Source organism: Camelina sativa, chromosome 11, assembly GCF_000633955.1.
Source record: "Camelina sativa cultivar DH55 chromosome 11, Cs, whole genome shotgun sequence".
NCBI lineage: Eukaryota > Viridiplantae > Streptophyta > Magnoliopsida > Brassicales > Brassicaceae > Camelina > Camelina sativa.
The window spans coordinates 32,274,179-32,285,395 of record NC_025695.1 but is presented as its reverse complement, the minus strand read 5'-3'; the positions used below and the strand labels follow the sequence as shown (position 1 = coordinate 32,285,395).

Genomic DNA, 11,217 nt, shown 5'->3' with positions numbered 1-11,217 from the left:
AGTGGAAATAGCACTCGTTAATTTAGATGTCAACTCTTGCGGCAATTTGTAGCAGGACATCACATGCGTGGGAAGTGCCAAAGCCACCGATTTAATCATAATCTCCTTACCACCTTTTGATAAGATTTCTTAAACCCCTTAGCTAAGAAGTCATTCTTAGTAATATTGGCATTTCTGATTTATTTTTAATCAGAATAAACCTAAGAAAAATTGTTAAGAAGTCCCGATAAAGATGATCACCTAATCTTAGATTTACCAAACTAATTAAGAGAGATAGAGAATAGAGTGGGCTGGCCAAAACCATAACGATTCACTTTTTCCATTAAGACTAAGCTAGATCAGTATGACTTATTTCATTGTTGGTAATTCATATCTACTCTAATTTAGTTAGGTATATCTACAAATATTGATTGTAATGGATTCAACTTCAAATCTGTGTACAAATCAAATTCTATAATAGTGTGTATATATTTCTCAGCACACTAGTACACATCACATAAACACACATTCTGACATTCATATCCATAAACAGCGCGTAAGAAATTAAAGCTCACAAGCAAGCTCCTCTAATGGCGGATTCAATCTCATCTCTCCTTCCTCTTAGCGAAAAGATCTCACACAAAAGCTATATTTTGAGAACTGTGGATCTCACGATACTTGGCCTTCTCTTTCCTCTTCTCTTATACCGAATCTTACATATGAGCCAAAACGACAATGTTTGGCTTGTGGCTTTCCTCTGTGAATCTATTTTCTCATTCATATGGCTGATTATTACCTGCATAAAATGGAGTCCTGCTGAAGATAAACCCTATCCAAATAGACTTGATGAAAGGTACCATTTTATTTACAAATAATGAAGCTATACATTTAAAACCCTATAAATTCATATTATTCAAATGGTCCATATCATTTCAATCAGATAAATAAAATCAAGGACTTACATGTTTTGAATATTTTACAGTCTCGTCTTAAACAATTAATGTTTAGCAATCAAAAATAAATTTTGTTTATACTTCAAAATTCGTTCAGAAATGCAATATCAAGGAACTTAATTGAGTGCACTTATAAGAACATTGTTAGTCAACTTTAATTTATGATTAATAATCTCAAGAACTGCAATGGAGTGGATGTGAATATCCAATTAGACTACTCTGATGAAATAATATTATTATGAAATTAAGAGATTTATAATTGACTTTCTGTTGTTGATGATAAACGTTGAGGACGATAGTAACCATAGTTGGAGCGCACATATTCAATACAAAGAAAAAAACATTGAAGATTAGCTCAAAGAAAAATTCAGTTACAAGAGAATCCTACTGTATTACTTGAGAAGTACAAATATGAAACTAACCTTAAAATGTGTAAAATATTACATTTAATTGTCATTAGAAAAACTTAATTAAGATTAATTAATGAATTAATTAAATAAATATAATTAATTAAAAAATAAAAACGCTGACAGATCAAATATATAAAAATCTATTAAAGTAAAAGAAATATATTCAAATCAAAACTAATTTGTAATTGAAAATAAATAAAAAATAAAAAATTAACTGCTTAGATTTTTTTTAAATATGGATAAAATTTTTTCAATTTAAGTTTACATTGCCATGCTTGATTTTAAATAATTATTAGTTAAAAACATATTTTCTCTCTCTAATAAATTATGGAAAAAAATTACAAAATATTTTTTTTTTAAATATAAACAAATCAGAATTTCAAAAACTAAGATTTTATATCCAAGTAGACAATATAATTATTTTTAATAACAAAATTTCGAAAATTTCAAACTATGATTTTCCTATCATCTTTATTTTATTTTATTTACAAATTGTTTGGAATTTTAATATAATACTTTTGATTAATAAAATGCAGTTTTTTTTTCTGCATATGTTGAGATTTGAATTTTTAAAAACAAAGATATATCACTCGATCAATGAAAACAAATGTGTGATTTTAATTTTCATATTGCCGGGTTGGTAAAACTAAATTTATATAGCTGATAAATTAATAAATTTTATTTTTTTAAATTATAATATTAAAATTACTACTTCATATTTCACAAAATAATAATGCAAATACAACAAACAAACAATATAAAACTATAATATACGTTAAAAATAAAATACTATAATATTTTAAAATAATTAGTATTCAAAAAAACATATATAGATTTATAGAACAATTAAAAATAAATATTATTTCAAAAAAAATAATTTCTTAAGAAAATATAACAATAACTTTTATTATTTTTTTTTATTTTTTTTTAAAAAATGTTGATCCGTGCTTTAAGCACGGGATATCTCCTAATAAACAATTAAATCATCTGTAAGTTGTTAATTTGAAAATTAATAATGATTACTGTATTATCTTATGGTAATAATAGGACAATATACATAGGGTTTCTAAGATATATTAATTTCTTTAACTTGTTAAATTTTGTGTAAAGTCCTAACTTTTTTCTACCTAACTCTTAGATAGATGTATTCAGTCAAACATTTGAAGTGATTTGAGTTAACATATAAGAAACAACACTCATTTCTATAATTCTATGTTATTTTGAAATAGTTTGTAGAAAGCTTGTGTATTCATGTAGATGTAGAATAGTATTAATACAAGTAGAGATATAGAGATAGAGATAGAACCAAATCCTAATGTGATAAGGACTAGAGAAGCTAAATAGATAAGATGTAAAAAGATGTAGTATTATCTAAATCTATGTAGTAGTTATCTTGATACCCTCCCGCAAGCTGGAAGTGTGAGATTGCGAATACCCAGCTTGGAAAGCAAGTCATCAAAATGGGGTCCCGGTAGGGGCTTTGTCAGTATATCTGCAAGCTGAGTTCGAGACGAGACATGTTCCAAGACAATGAGCTTATCCAGCACAGCATCCCGAACCTGATGACAGTCGGACTCAATATGCTTTGTCCCTTCGTGAAAGACTGGATTGGAGGCGATATGAATGGCCGACTTGCTATCACTAAACAAACGCATAGGCCCGAGATGAGAGACACATAGAGATTCGGCGAGCTCCCAAAACCATTTGAGCTCACACAGGGTGTCGGACATAGCGTGATACTCTGCCTCTGCAGAAGAACGAGAGACTGTTTTCTGCTTCTTTGTCTTCCAATGGATCGGCGAGTCACCAATAAAAACAATGTAAGAACTACGAGAACGTCGAGTAAGTGGACAAGCAGAGTAGTCATAGTCACAAAAGGCAGAGACACGTAGATTAGGACTTGAGCTTAGCAAAATTCCTTGACCAGGACAACCCTTTAGGTATCGAACAACATGAAGAGCAGCCTCCCAATGAGCTTGAAGCGGTTTGTGCATAAACGATGCTAAGAGCTGAATAATGTAGCCAAGTTTAGGACGAGTGTTAGCAAGGTAGATGAGACGACCCACGAGACGACGGTATTGAGGAACATCAGCGGAAGGACCAGTGGCAACAACAAGACCATGATTCTGTTCAACAGGTGTTGGAGCAGGCTTGCAGCCTAAGAGACCAGTTTCTGCAATAATATCCAAGGCATACTTTCGCTGCGAGAGAAAGAAACCAGCCTCACTACGCGCCACTTCAATGCCAAGAAAGTATTTAAGTTTGCCTAGGTCTTTCATTTGGAAACACTTGTGGAGATAATCTTTAAACTGCTGAAGAGCCGTAGGATCATTGCACGCAATGACAAAGTCATCAACATACACCAAGATATGAATGCAAACATTTTCCCAAACCTTAGAAAATATAGAATAATCTGCATACTTCTGGGAGAAACCAAACTCGCGGAGAGCTTTGGAAAGTTTATAGAACCAACATCGCAGAGCTTGACGAAGGCCATATAAGGATTTCTTGAGACGACACACTTTTGACGGATCAGAACAAGAGTACCCTTGAGGAAGCTTCATGTAGACTTCCTCTGTTAGATCATCATGTAGAAAAGCATTGTGTACATCCATCTGATGAACCTCCCAATTCTTTGCAGCAGCAAGACGTAGCAGAAAACGTATTGTCTTGAGCATGATAACAGGAGAAAATGTTTCTTTATAATCGACACCCTCTTGCTGATTGTTACCAAGTACCACCAAACGAGCCTTATGACGTTCCAAAGAGCCATCAGATCGAAACTTGTTCTTGTAAATCCATTTGTTGCCTAGTGCTTTCTTGCCAGGAGGAAGGTCTGTAATACCCCATGTGTTATTTATGTCAAGAGCATTGATTTCTTTAGACATTGCATCACACCAGATTTTTAATTTCGAGCATCCTTATAAAACTTTGGCTCATCGGAGAGTAAGACTGCGGCCATGAACACACGGTGTGACGGAGAGAAACGAGAGTCAATGTCAAAATCAGCAATAGGGTAAGGAGTTGTACCTGAGGCCGTTAACGAAGAAACGAGTTCAGTCGAGGAGAGAAGCGGACTGGGTTTATTATTTAGAAGAACAGAGTGAGTCACATAATCTCGTAACAAAACAGAGGGCAGTTTCTGGCGATGCCCTTTACCAAGTAGTTCAGGGAGACCCGGAGAAGAAGGAGTCGGACTAGCAGGAGGATCTGCAGGAAGTGCAGGAGTTGCAGGAGGTGAAGACGGAGGCGGAGAATCAGGAGCAGGAATATCTGATGAAGTTGTGTCAATCTGATCTGACGAGGATGAGGGAAGAATAACCGTCAAGGGTGGAGGAGGTGCAGATGGATTAGGGAGTAACCAATCATCAACCATTGGATCACAAGAGTTCATTGGTGGTGTAACGTAGTCAGCATCGTCAACACCAGGGAACACATCCTCGGAGAAGATAACATCTCTACTAGTGAAAAACTCATTGTTGTCAATGTCGTAGAGATGTCACACCTTTTTCCGTAAGGGTAACCAACAAAAATGTAGCGCCGGCTTCTGTCTCCGAACTTGTCTTTATCCCGGGAGCGACGGTGTGCAAAGTAGAGGCAACCAAAGACGCGTAATTGAGTATAATCAGGTGGAGTGTTGAACAAGACTTCATAAGGTGACTTTCCCTGAAGAACTTGAGTAGGAGTTTAGTTTATTAGATGAGTTGCAGTGAGAATGTTTTCTCCCCATAAAGTGAGAGGAAGACGAGCTTGAAAAAGACATGCTCGAGCAACGTTAAGTATATGTCGATGTTTCCTCTCGACTCGACCGTGTTGTTGTGGTGTATCCACACAAGAAGTTTGATGCACAATTCCTTGTTCTCTAAAATACGAGGATAAGACCATGAATTCACTACCATTATCCGTGCGAACTGTCTTGATACGAGTACCAAACTGTCGTTCACCATAAGCCACAAAGTTCTTAAGTAATTGAGCCACCTCTGATTTTTCTAACATCAAATATGTCCACACAGCGCGGGAGTAGTCATCAAGGACAGTGAGAAAATATTGTGCACCACATGAAGAGGGAATCCGATATGGTCCCCAAACATCACAGTGTATTAGTGAAAAAGAAGAACACGCTTTGGTCGTACTATTATTAAAAATCTCACATGTTTGTTTAGCACGGAAACAAATTTCACAAGTGTGATTGTGTGAAGCAAAAGACAAATCAGGGAAAACCGGTAAAGAAGATAAAACACGAGAAGAAGGGTGTCCTAGACGTCAGTGCCAAAGTTCTGAAGGAGAGATTTGACGAGCAGCAGTCCGATGTACTCTTGCAGCAGTGACACCCGTAAAATAATAAGCCATGTCACGTTCCTCCCCCGTTCCAATCAGGGTCTTCGTAAAATGGTCCTGCAAGACGCATAAAGTATCAGTAAATATGGCGATACAATCAGTTTGTTTTAGCAAACGAGAGAAAGATATCAATGTGCAATTGAAATCAGGAACATAAAGGATGTCAAGGAGATAGTAACCGCGACTTAAAACAAGTTTGCCACATTTCACAGCCCGAGATGAGTTCCCATCCGGGAAAGTAACAGCAGAAGGTAGAATGTCTAAGACGTCACTTAGAAGAGATAGATTGTCGGTCATGTGATGAGAGGCTCATGTATCAATAATAATATCAGAGTATTTTGCTTTACCGAACAGCTTTTCAGAGGAGATTGTAGTACGAGGTATTTGAAGTAGTTGCAGTAGTTGAGTTATCTGATCGGTATTCCATCCTATGTTCGATGGAGTTGTGGCATTGTTAGAGATAGCACGAGATGGATTTGATCTGCCACGACCACGACCAGAGTTAGAGAAACGACCACCACGTCCGCGTTGACCAGAACCAGAGGAAGCATTTTGACGTTGTTGCTCTTGCCACCACTCAGGATAACCATAAAGAAGGAAGCATTCGGAATTGTCATGTCCCTTGCGAGAGCAGTGAGATCAGTATCGGTTTGGATCACGTGAACGAGCAGCAGCAGCAGTAACCATAGAACCACGAGATTCATCAAATTTGGATCCATCGGTGGTGACAGAGAAACCCACAGCTTCGGCTTTAACTTCGGTGATGCGAGCAGAGTTAAGATGTTGTTCTTCACAAATGACTCGTGAGTTGACAGTGTTGAAGTCAGGTAAAGGTTCTTCATCGATAATCTTGGAACGTACTTTACGGAAACGAGATTCATCAAGGCCAAAAAGAAACTTATGAACCCTTATGTCTTCACGTTCTTTCTCAATTTCTGAAGAGGCATCACATGAGCAGGAACGAGTTGTCTTCAAAGTGTCAAGATCTTTCCAAAGTTTGGTAAGGCGACCAAAAAAATCTTGAACTGTTTGGCCGTTTTGACGACAATTGTTGATTTCATCGCGGAGTTGGTGGATGCGGACACCACTTTTGACAGAGAAGCGGCGTTGTAGATTATCCCAAAGCTTGTGTGCTTCAGGAACAAAGGTCACCGTGGAACGAATCTTGGGGTCGATGGACGTATGGATCCACCCAACAATCATTGAGTTGGTTGCTAGCCAACAGGAAAGATCTGGATCCGCAGCATGCTTAACAAAAGATCCATTAATGAATCCAAGTTTTTGTTTAGCCTGCAACGAATTAGAAAGCTCTGTTGCCCATTCAGAGTAGCTATCTCCATGAAGGAGAACATAGGTGATAAGAGCACCAGGGTTGTCTGATGGATGAAGAGAGTAAGGAGATGTCTCCGTTGATGCAGAGGTAGACGCAGGAAGAGCTGGAGGAATAAGACCGCTTTCGGGAGTGGTAGCCATAGTTGTAGAACGTAGAAGAAGCTTTTGAAAAAAAAATTTAGAATTTAGAGAACTCTGATACCATGAGATAGTTTGTAGAAAGCTTGTGTATTCATGTAGATGTAGAGATAGAGATAGAACCAAATCCTAATGTGATAAGGACTAGAGAAGCTAAGATGTAGTATTTTTTTTTTTTTGAATTACTAAGAGGTTCCGGGCCTAGGCCCATACATCTTCTCGGGTCAGGGACCAGAGCATTTTATATGGTCCCCTCCCAAGCGCCGTTCCTCGAACCAACGACCTCTAGACTTTGCCAGAGAGTCTTTACCAATTGAGCTATCGACGCTTGGTGAAAGATGTAGTATTATCTAAATCTATGTAGTAGTTATCTTGATATATCTTCCTCATTTTATTTAATATGCCTACAAACTTTTGAATTTCAGGGTTCATGACCTTCCTTGAGTAGATATGTTCGTTCCCACGGCAGATCCGGTTAGGGAGCCGCCAATTATTGTTGTGAACACTGTGCTTTCGCTGTTAGCTTTGAATTATCCAGCGAATAAACTAGCGTGTGATGTATCAGACGATGGATGTTCACCTCACACTTTCTTCTCACTTAGGGAAGCTTCAAAGTTCGCCAAGATTTGGGTTCCCTTCTGCAAGAAATACAACGTTAGAGTTAGAGCTCCTTTTAGAAATTTCTTTAACCCTTTGGACGTAAGATGATTCAGTATTCATTAAAGACTGGGAAATTACGAAGGTAATGACTGTTTAGTTGGCGTTAGGGGTTGCTTAAAATAGAAGGTGCTGATTTTTGAAAACAAACTCAAGCTGGCTGTTCAGCCAGTCCAACCGGAAACACTCCTTGCCTAGTTTAATTTGAGTTGAGATAAAACAAGTAAAAGGATGAAATACATCTGAACCGATGCATGATTATGTTCATAAAAATTAAGTCACCATTCTGATTAATTACGTTTTTCTCTTTTTCATTTGTTTCCATTTTCCAATTTTAATAGAAACAACAGGTTTTTGCTTTTCATTTTCATCTCTTTGTTTCTCTATATTTACAAGTTCATAAAAAGAAAAACTGACCTAACTATTTCTAATTTAATATTATGTATATGATGTTTTCATGTTATATATTGGAAATTTTTATTTATTCTGCTTTATTTTGTATGAATATTGAATATATAGAGAGAGTACGAGAAGTTATGCCGAAAAGTTGAAGATGCCACAGGAGATTCCCAATGGTTGGATGCAGATGATGATTTTGATGCTTTCTCAAACACAAAACCAAATGATCATTCAACTATAGTTAAGGTATTCGTATTATTATATTCAAGGAAACTATATGCCAAAACTTTTATTTTTCTTTTTTAAATGTCTAGACATTTAGAATGATTGCAATCCTGTTTTATGTGCCTATATGTGAAGGTGGTATGGGAGAACAAGGCAGGTGTGGGAGACGAGAAAGAAGTCCCTCATCTTGTATACATTTCAAGAGAGAAAAGACCAAATTGCCTTCCTCATTACAAAACTGGAGCCATGAACTTTCTGGTTAGCTAGTGATTTACTCAGACATCTCTTTTTTTTTTATCTACTCTCTCTTTAGTTTCAAAGTAAGTACATAAGTTGTGACCGGCGTGGCGGCGTGTCATAGTTACAATATTAATTGGTTGAGATATAGATTAGTATTCATCAAGCATACGTACGTTTGATTATTATGAGAACTACTAGACTACTACTATACTTATATCTCAATAACAGTATAGCGTTCGAATATAAATTAAATTCCATATTTATGTCTATAAATTCAATTGAAGTAGTATTACTATTAACGACTATATATCTATTGCTTTTTGTTATAATAATCAAAAATGTTATGAGCTTAATATTTGAACAGTTAAGAGTGTCAGGGTTGATGACAAATGCACCATACATGTTGACCGTAGACTGTGACATGTATGCCAACGAAGCAGATGTGGTGCGACAAGCAATGTGTGTGTTTTTACAAAACGCAAAGAATTCAAACCATTGTGCTTTTGTTCAATTTCCTCAAGAGTTCTATGATTCTTACGCCAACGAATTCTCCGTCCTACAATCGGTGCAATCTCTCTCCTTTCACATTTCTTACTTGAACTTTTGATCACTTCAATGTCATTTATTGACCGATGTTTACTCTCTGTTTATACGTTAAAATTAGTATTTGGGACGTGGAGTTGCGGGAATCCACGGACCGATATATTGTGGCTCTGGATGCTTCCATATTAGAAGAATTATGTACGGATTATCGACGGACGATATTAAAGACAACGGAAGTCTTTCTTCAGTTGCTACAAGTAAGTATTATAAAATAGTAGGAGATTTTCATATATTCCTCGACCACATTCTATTTAAACTTTTAAAACATTTAACCTTTTTTGTAGTTTCATGATTGTCTTACTTTTTTTTTTTTTGTTTATTGAATCTGGTGTACAACAGTGTTATTTTTAGTTTTATGGTTTTATTCTTAATTAAAGAAGCCTCGAACTTTTTTTTCCTTTCTGCAAGTTTACTTTTTCAAGTGCAAAATATGCAAGCAATTTTATTTTGAATTATAATAAAACCGTACCATAACCCTCAACCGTATATATGTATACAATTTTAACATCACGCAAGTCTCAAATATACTTAATTTTCGGTGAAACCTTTTAAAGAACAAATTGCAAAAAGAGTGAACCAACCCCTTTCAGCGTACCAACAAAAACAATTGGTAACAAGTTTGTGGTGTTAAAATAAACTAAAAACATTATTTTAGTTAAAATAAACTAAAATCGTTAAAATAAACTAAAAACATTATTTTAGTTTCATTCCCTCAACTTCAAATGAAATACAATTTAAATTCTAAGTTTAAGTTTCAAATCGTTAAAATAAACTAAAAACATTATTTTAGTTTCATTCCCTCCAAATTTTAAAAAAATGGTGAAACATGCAAATTCGAGAAAACAAACTTCAAATAAAACACAAATTAAACTAGACTTTACTAAAAAAAATAATACTCCATCTTTTTCATAAAGAGTGTCATTCTATATTTTTTTTATTTGTTTCACAAAAAATTTCACTTTATATTTCTAATATGATTTTCGATATCAAATCTCTTATTTTACCCTTAAGTCAAACCTCTTTTTATTAAATTTGAATGATTAATTACTCATTAAATAAAGACAAATATGTATAATTCAAGTTTTTCTTAATTTGTCTGCAATATGTCAAAAGCTTTACCTCCGGCTCTCTTCAATGCAAATATTGGCAAGATGGGAGTCCTCAATATCTACTCGTCTCCATCTTGAGGGAGGGTATTAGATTGTATATATTGGTTAAGTTTATTAGATTGATTTCCGGTTTATTAGGAATCGGTTTAGGTTGGTTTACTGTATATAATACATACATGTACAGTTTGTTACGATTAAATAATACAGAGAAAATCATTTCGCGAAACCTCTTTTGCTCTCAAACTCTATTAAAAGCTGACCTTAAAGGAGTTGACAAATAAAGGTTTTCACCTTTTTCAGAGAGAATCGCTAGACCATAGAGCCACCATTAATGGGTATCTCTATCTCTCTGTTTGAGGCTATCGATACGTTAGAGAGATCAATTGAGTTTGTATTGATTTTTCTAATGTATAAAATTTAGAGAATACGTAGCTAAGATCTAGCATTATCACTAAATTATTTTGTGAAACTATAGTTTTCTATTATTTCATGGGGTGATTAAGCAATTATGTTATTTTTATTTTCTTTTAGTACATATGCGTTTTAAAGACAGTCAAACTGTAACTTATAGAATATTAAATATAATTTAATTTTATCTGAGTTGTGTCTTTAATACAATATATATGATTATTGAATACAATGTGATCATTTAAATATATTAGAACATATTTTATATTTTTAAATTAGTCTATCATAAATTAATTTGGCTTCCATTTTTATTTTAAAAGTAGAAAAACTTTTTTTTTTGTTTTAATTAGGTTATATGGTATATGCTTTCATTAGGAAGTATATTATATGTTAAAACTAAAAGTTTGAAGAAATATATTTTTGTAA

At 34.8% G+C, this 11,217-nt stretch overlaps 1 pseudogene; it reads left to right on the top strand.

Annotated features, from left to right (window-relative positions):
* LOC109127385 lies at positions 509-9,566 on the top strand (annotated as a pseudogene).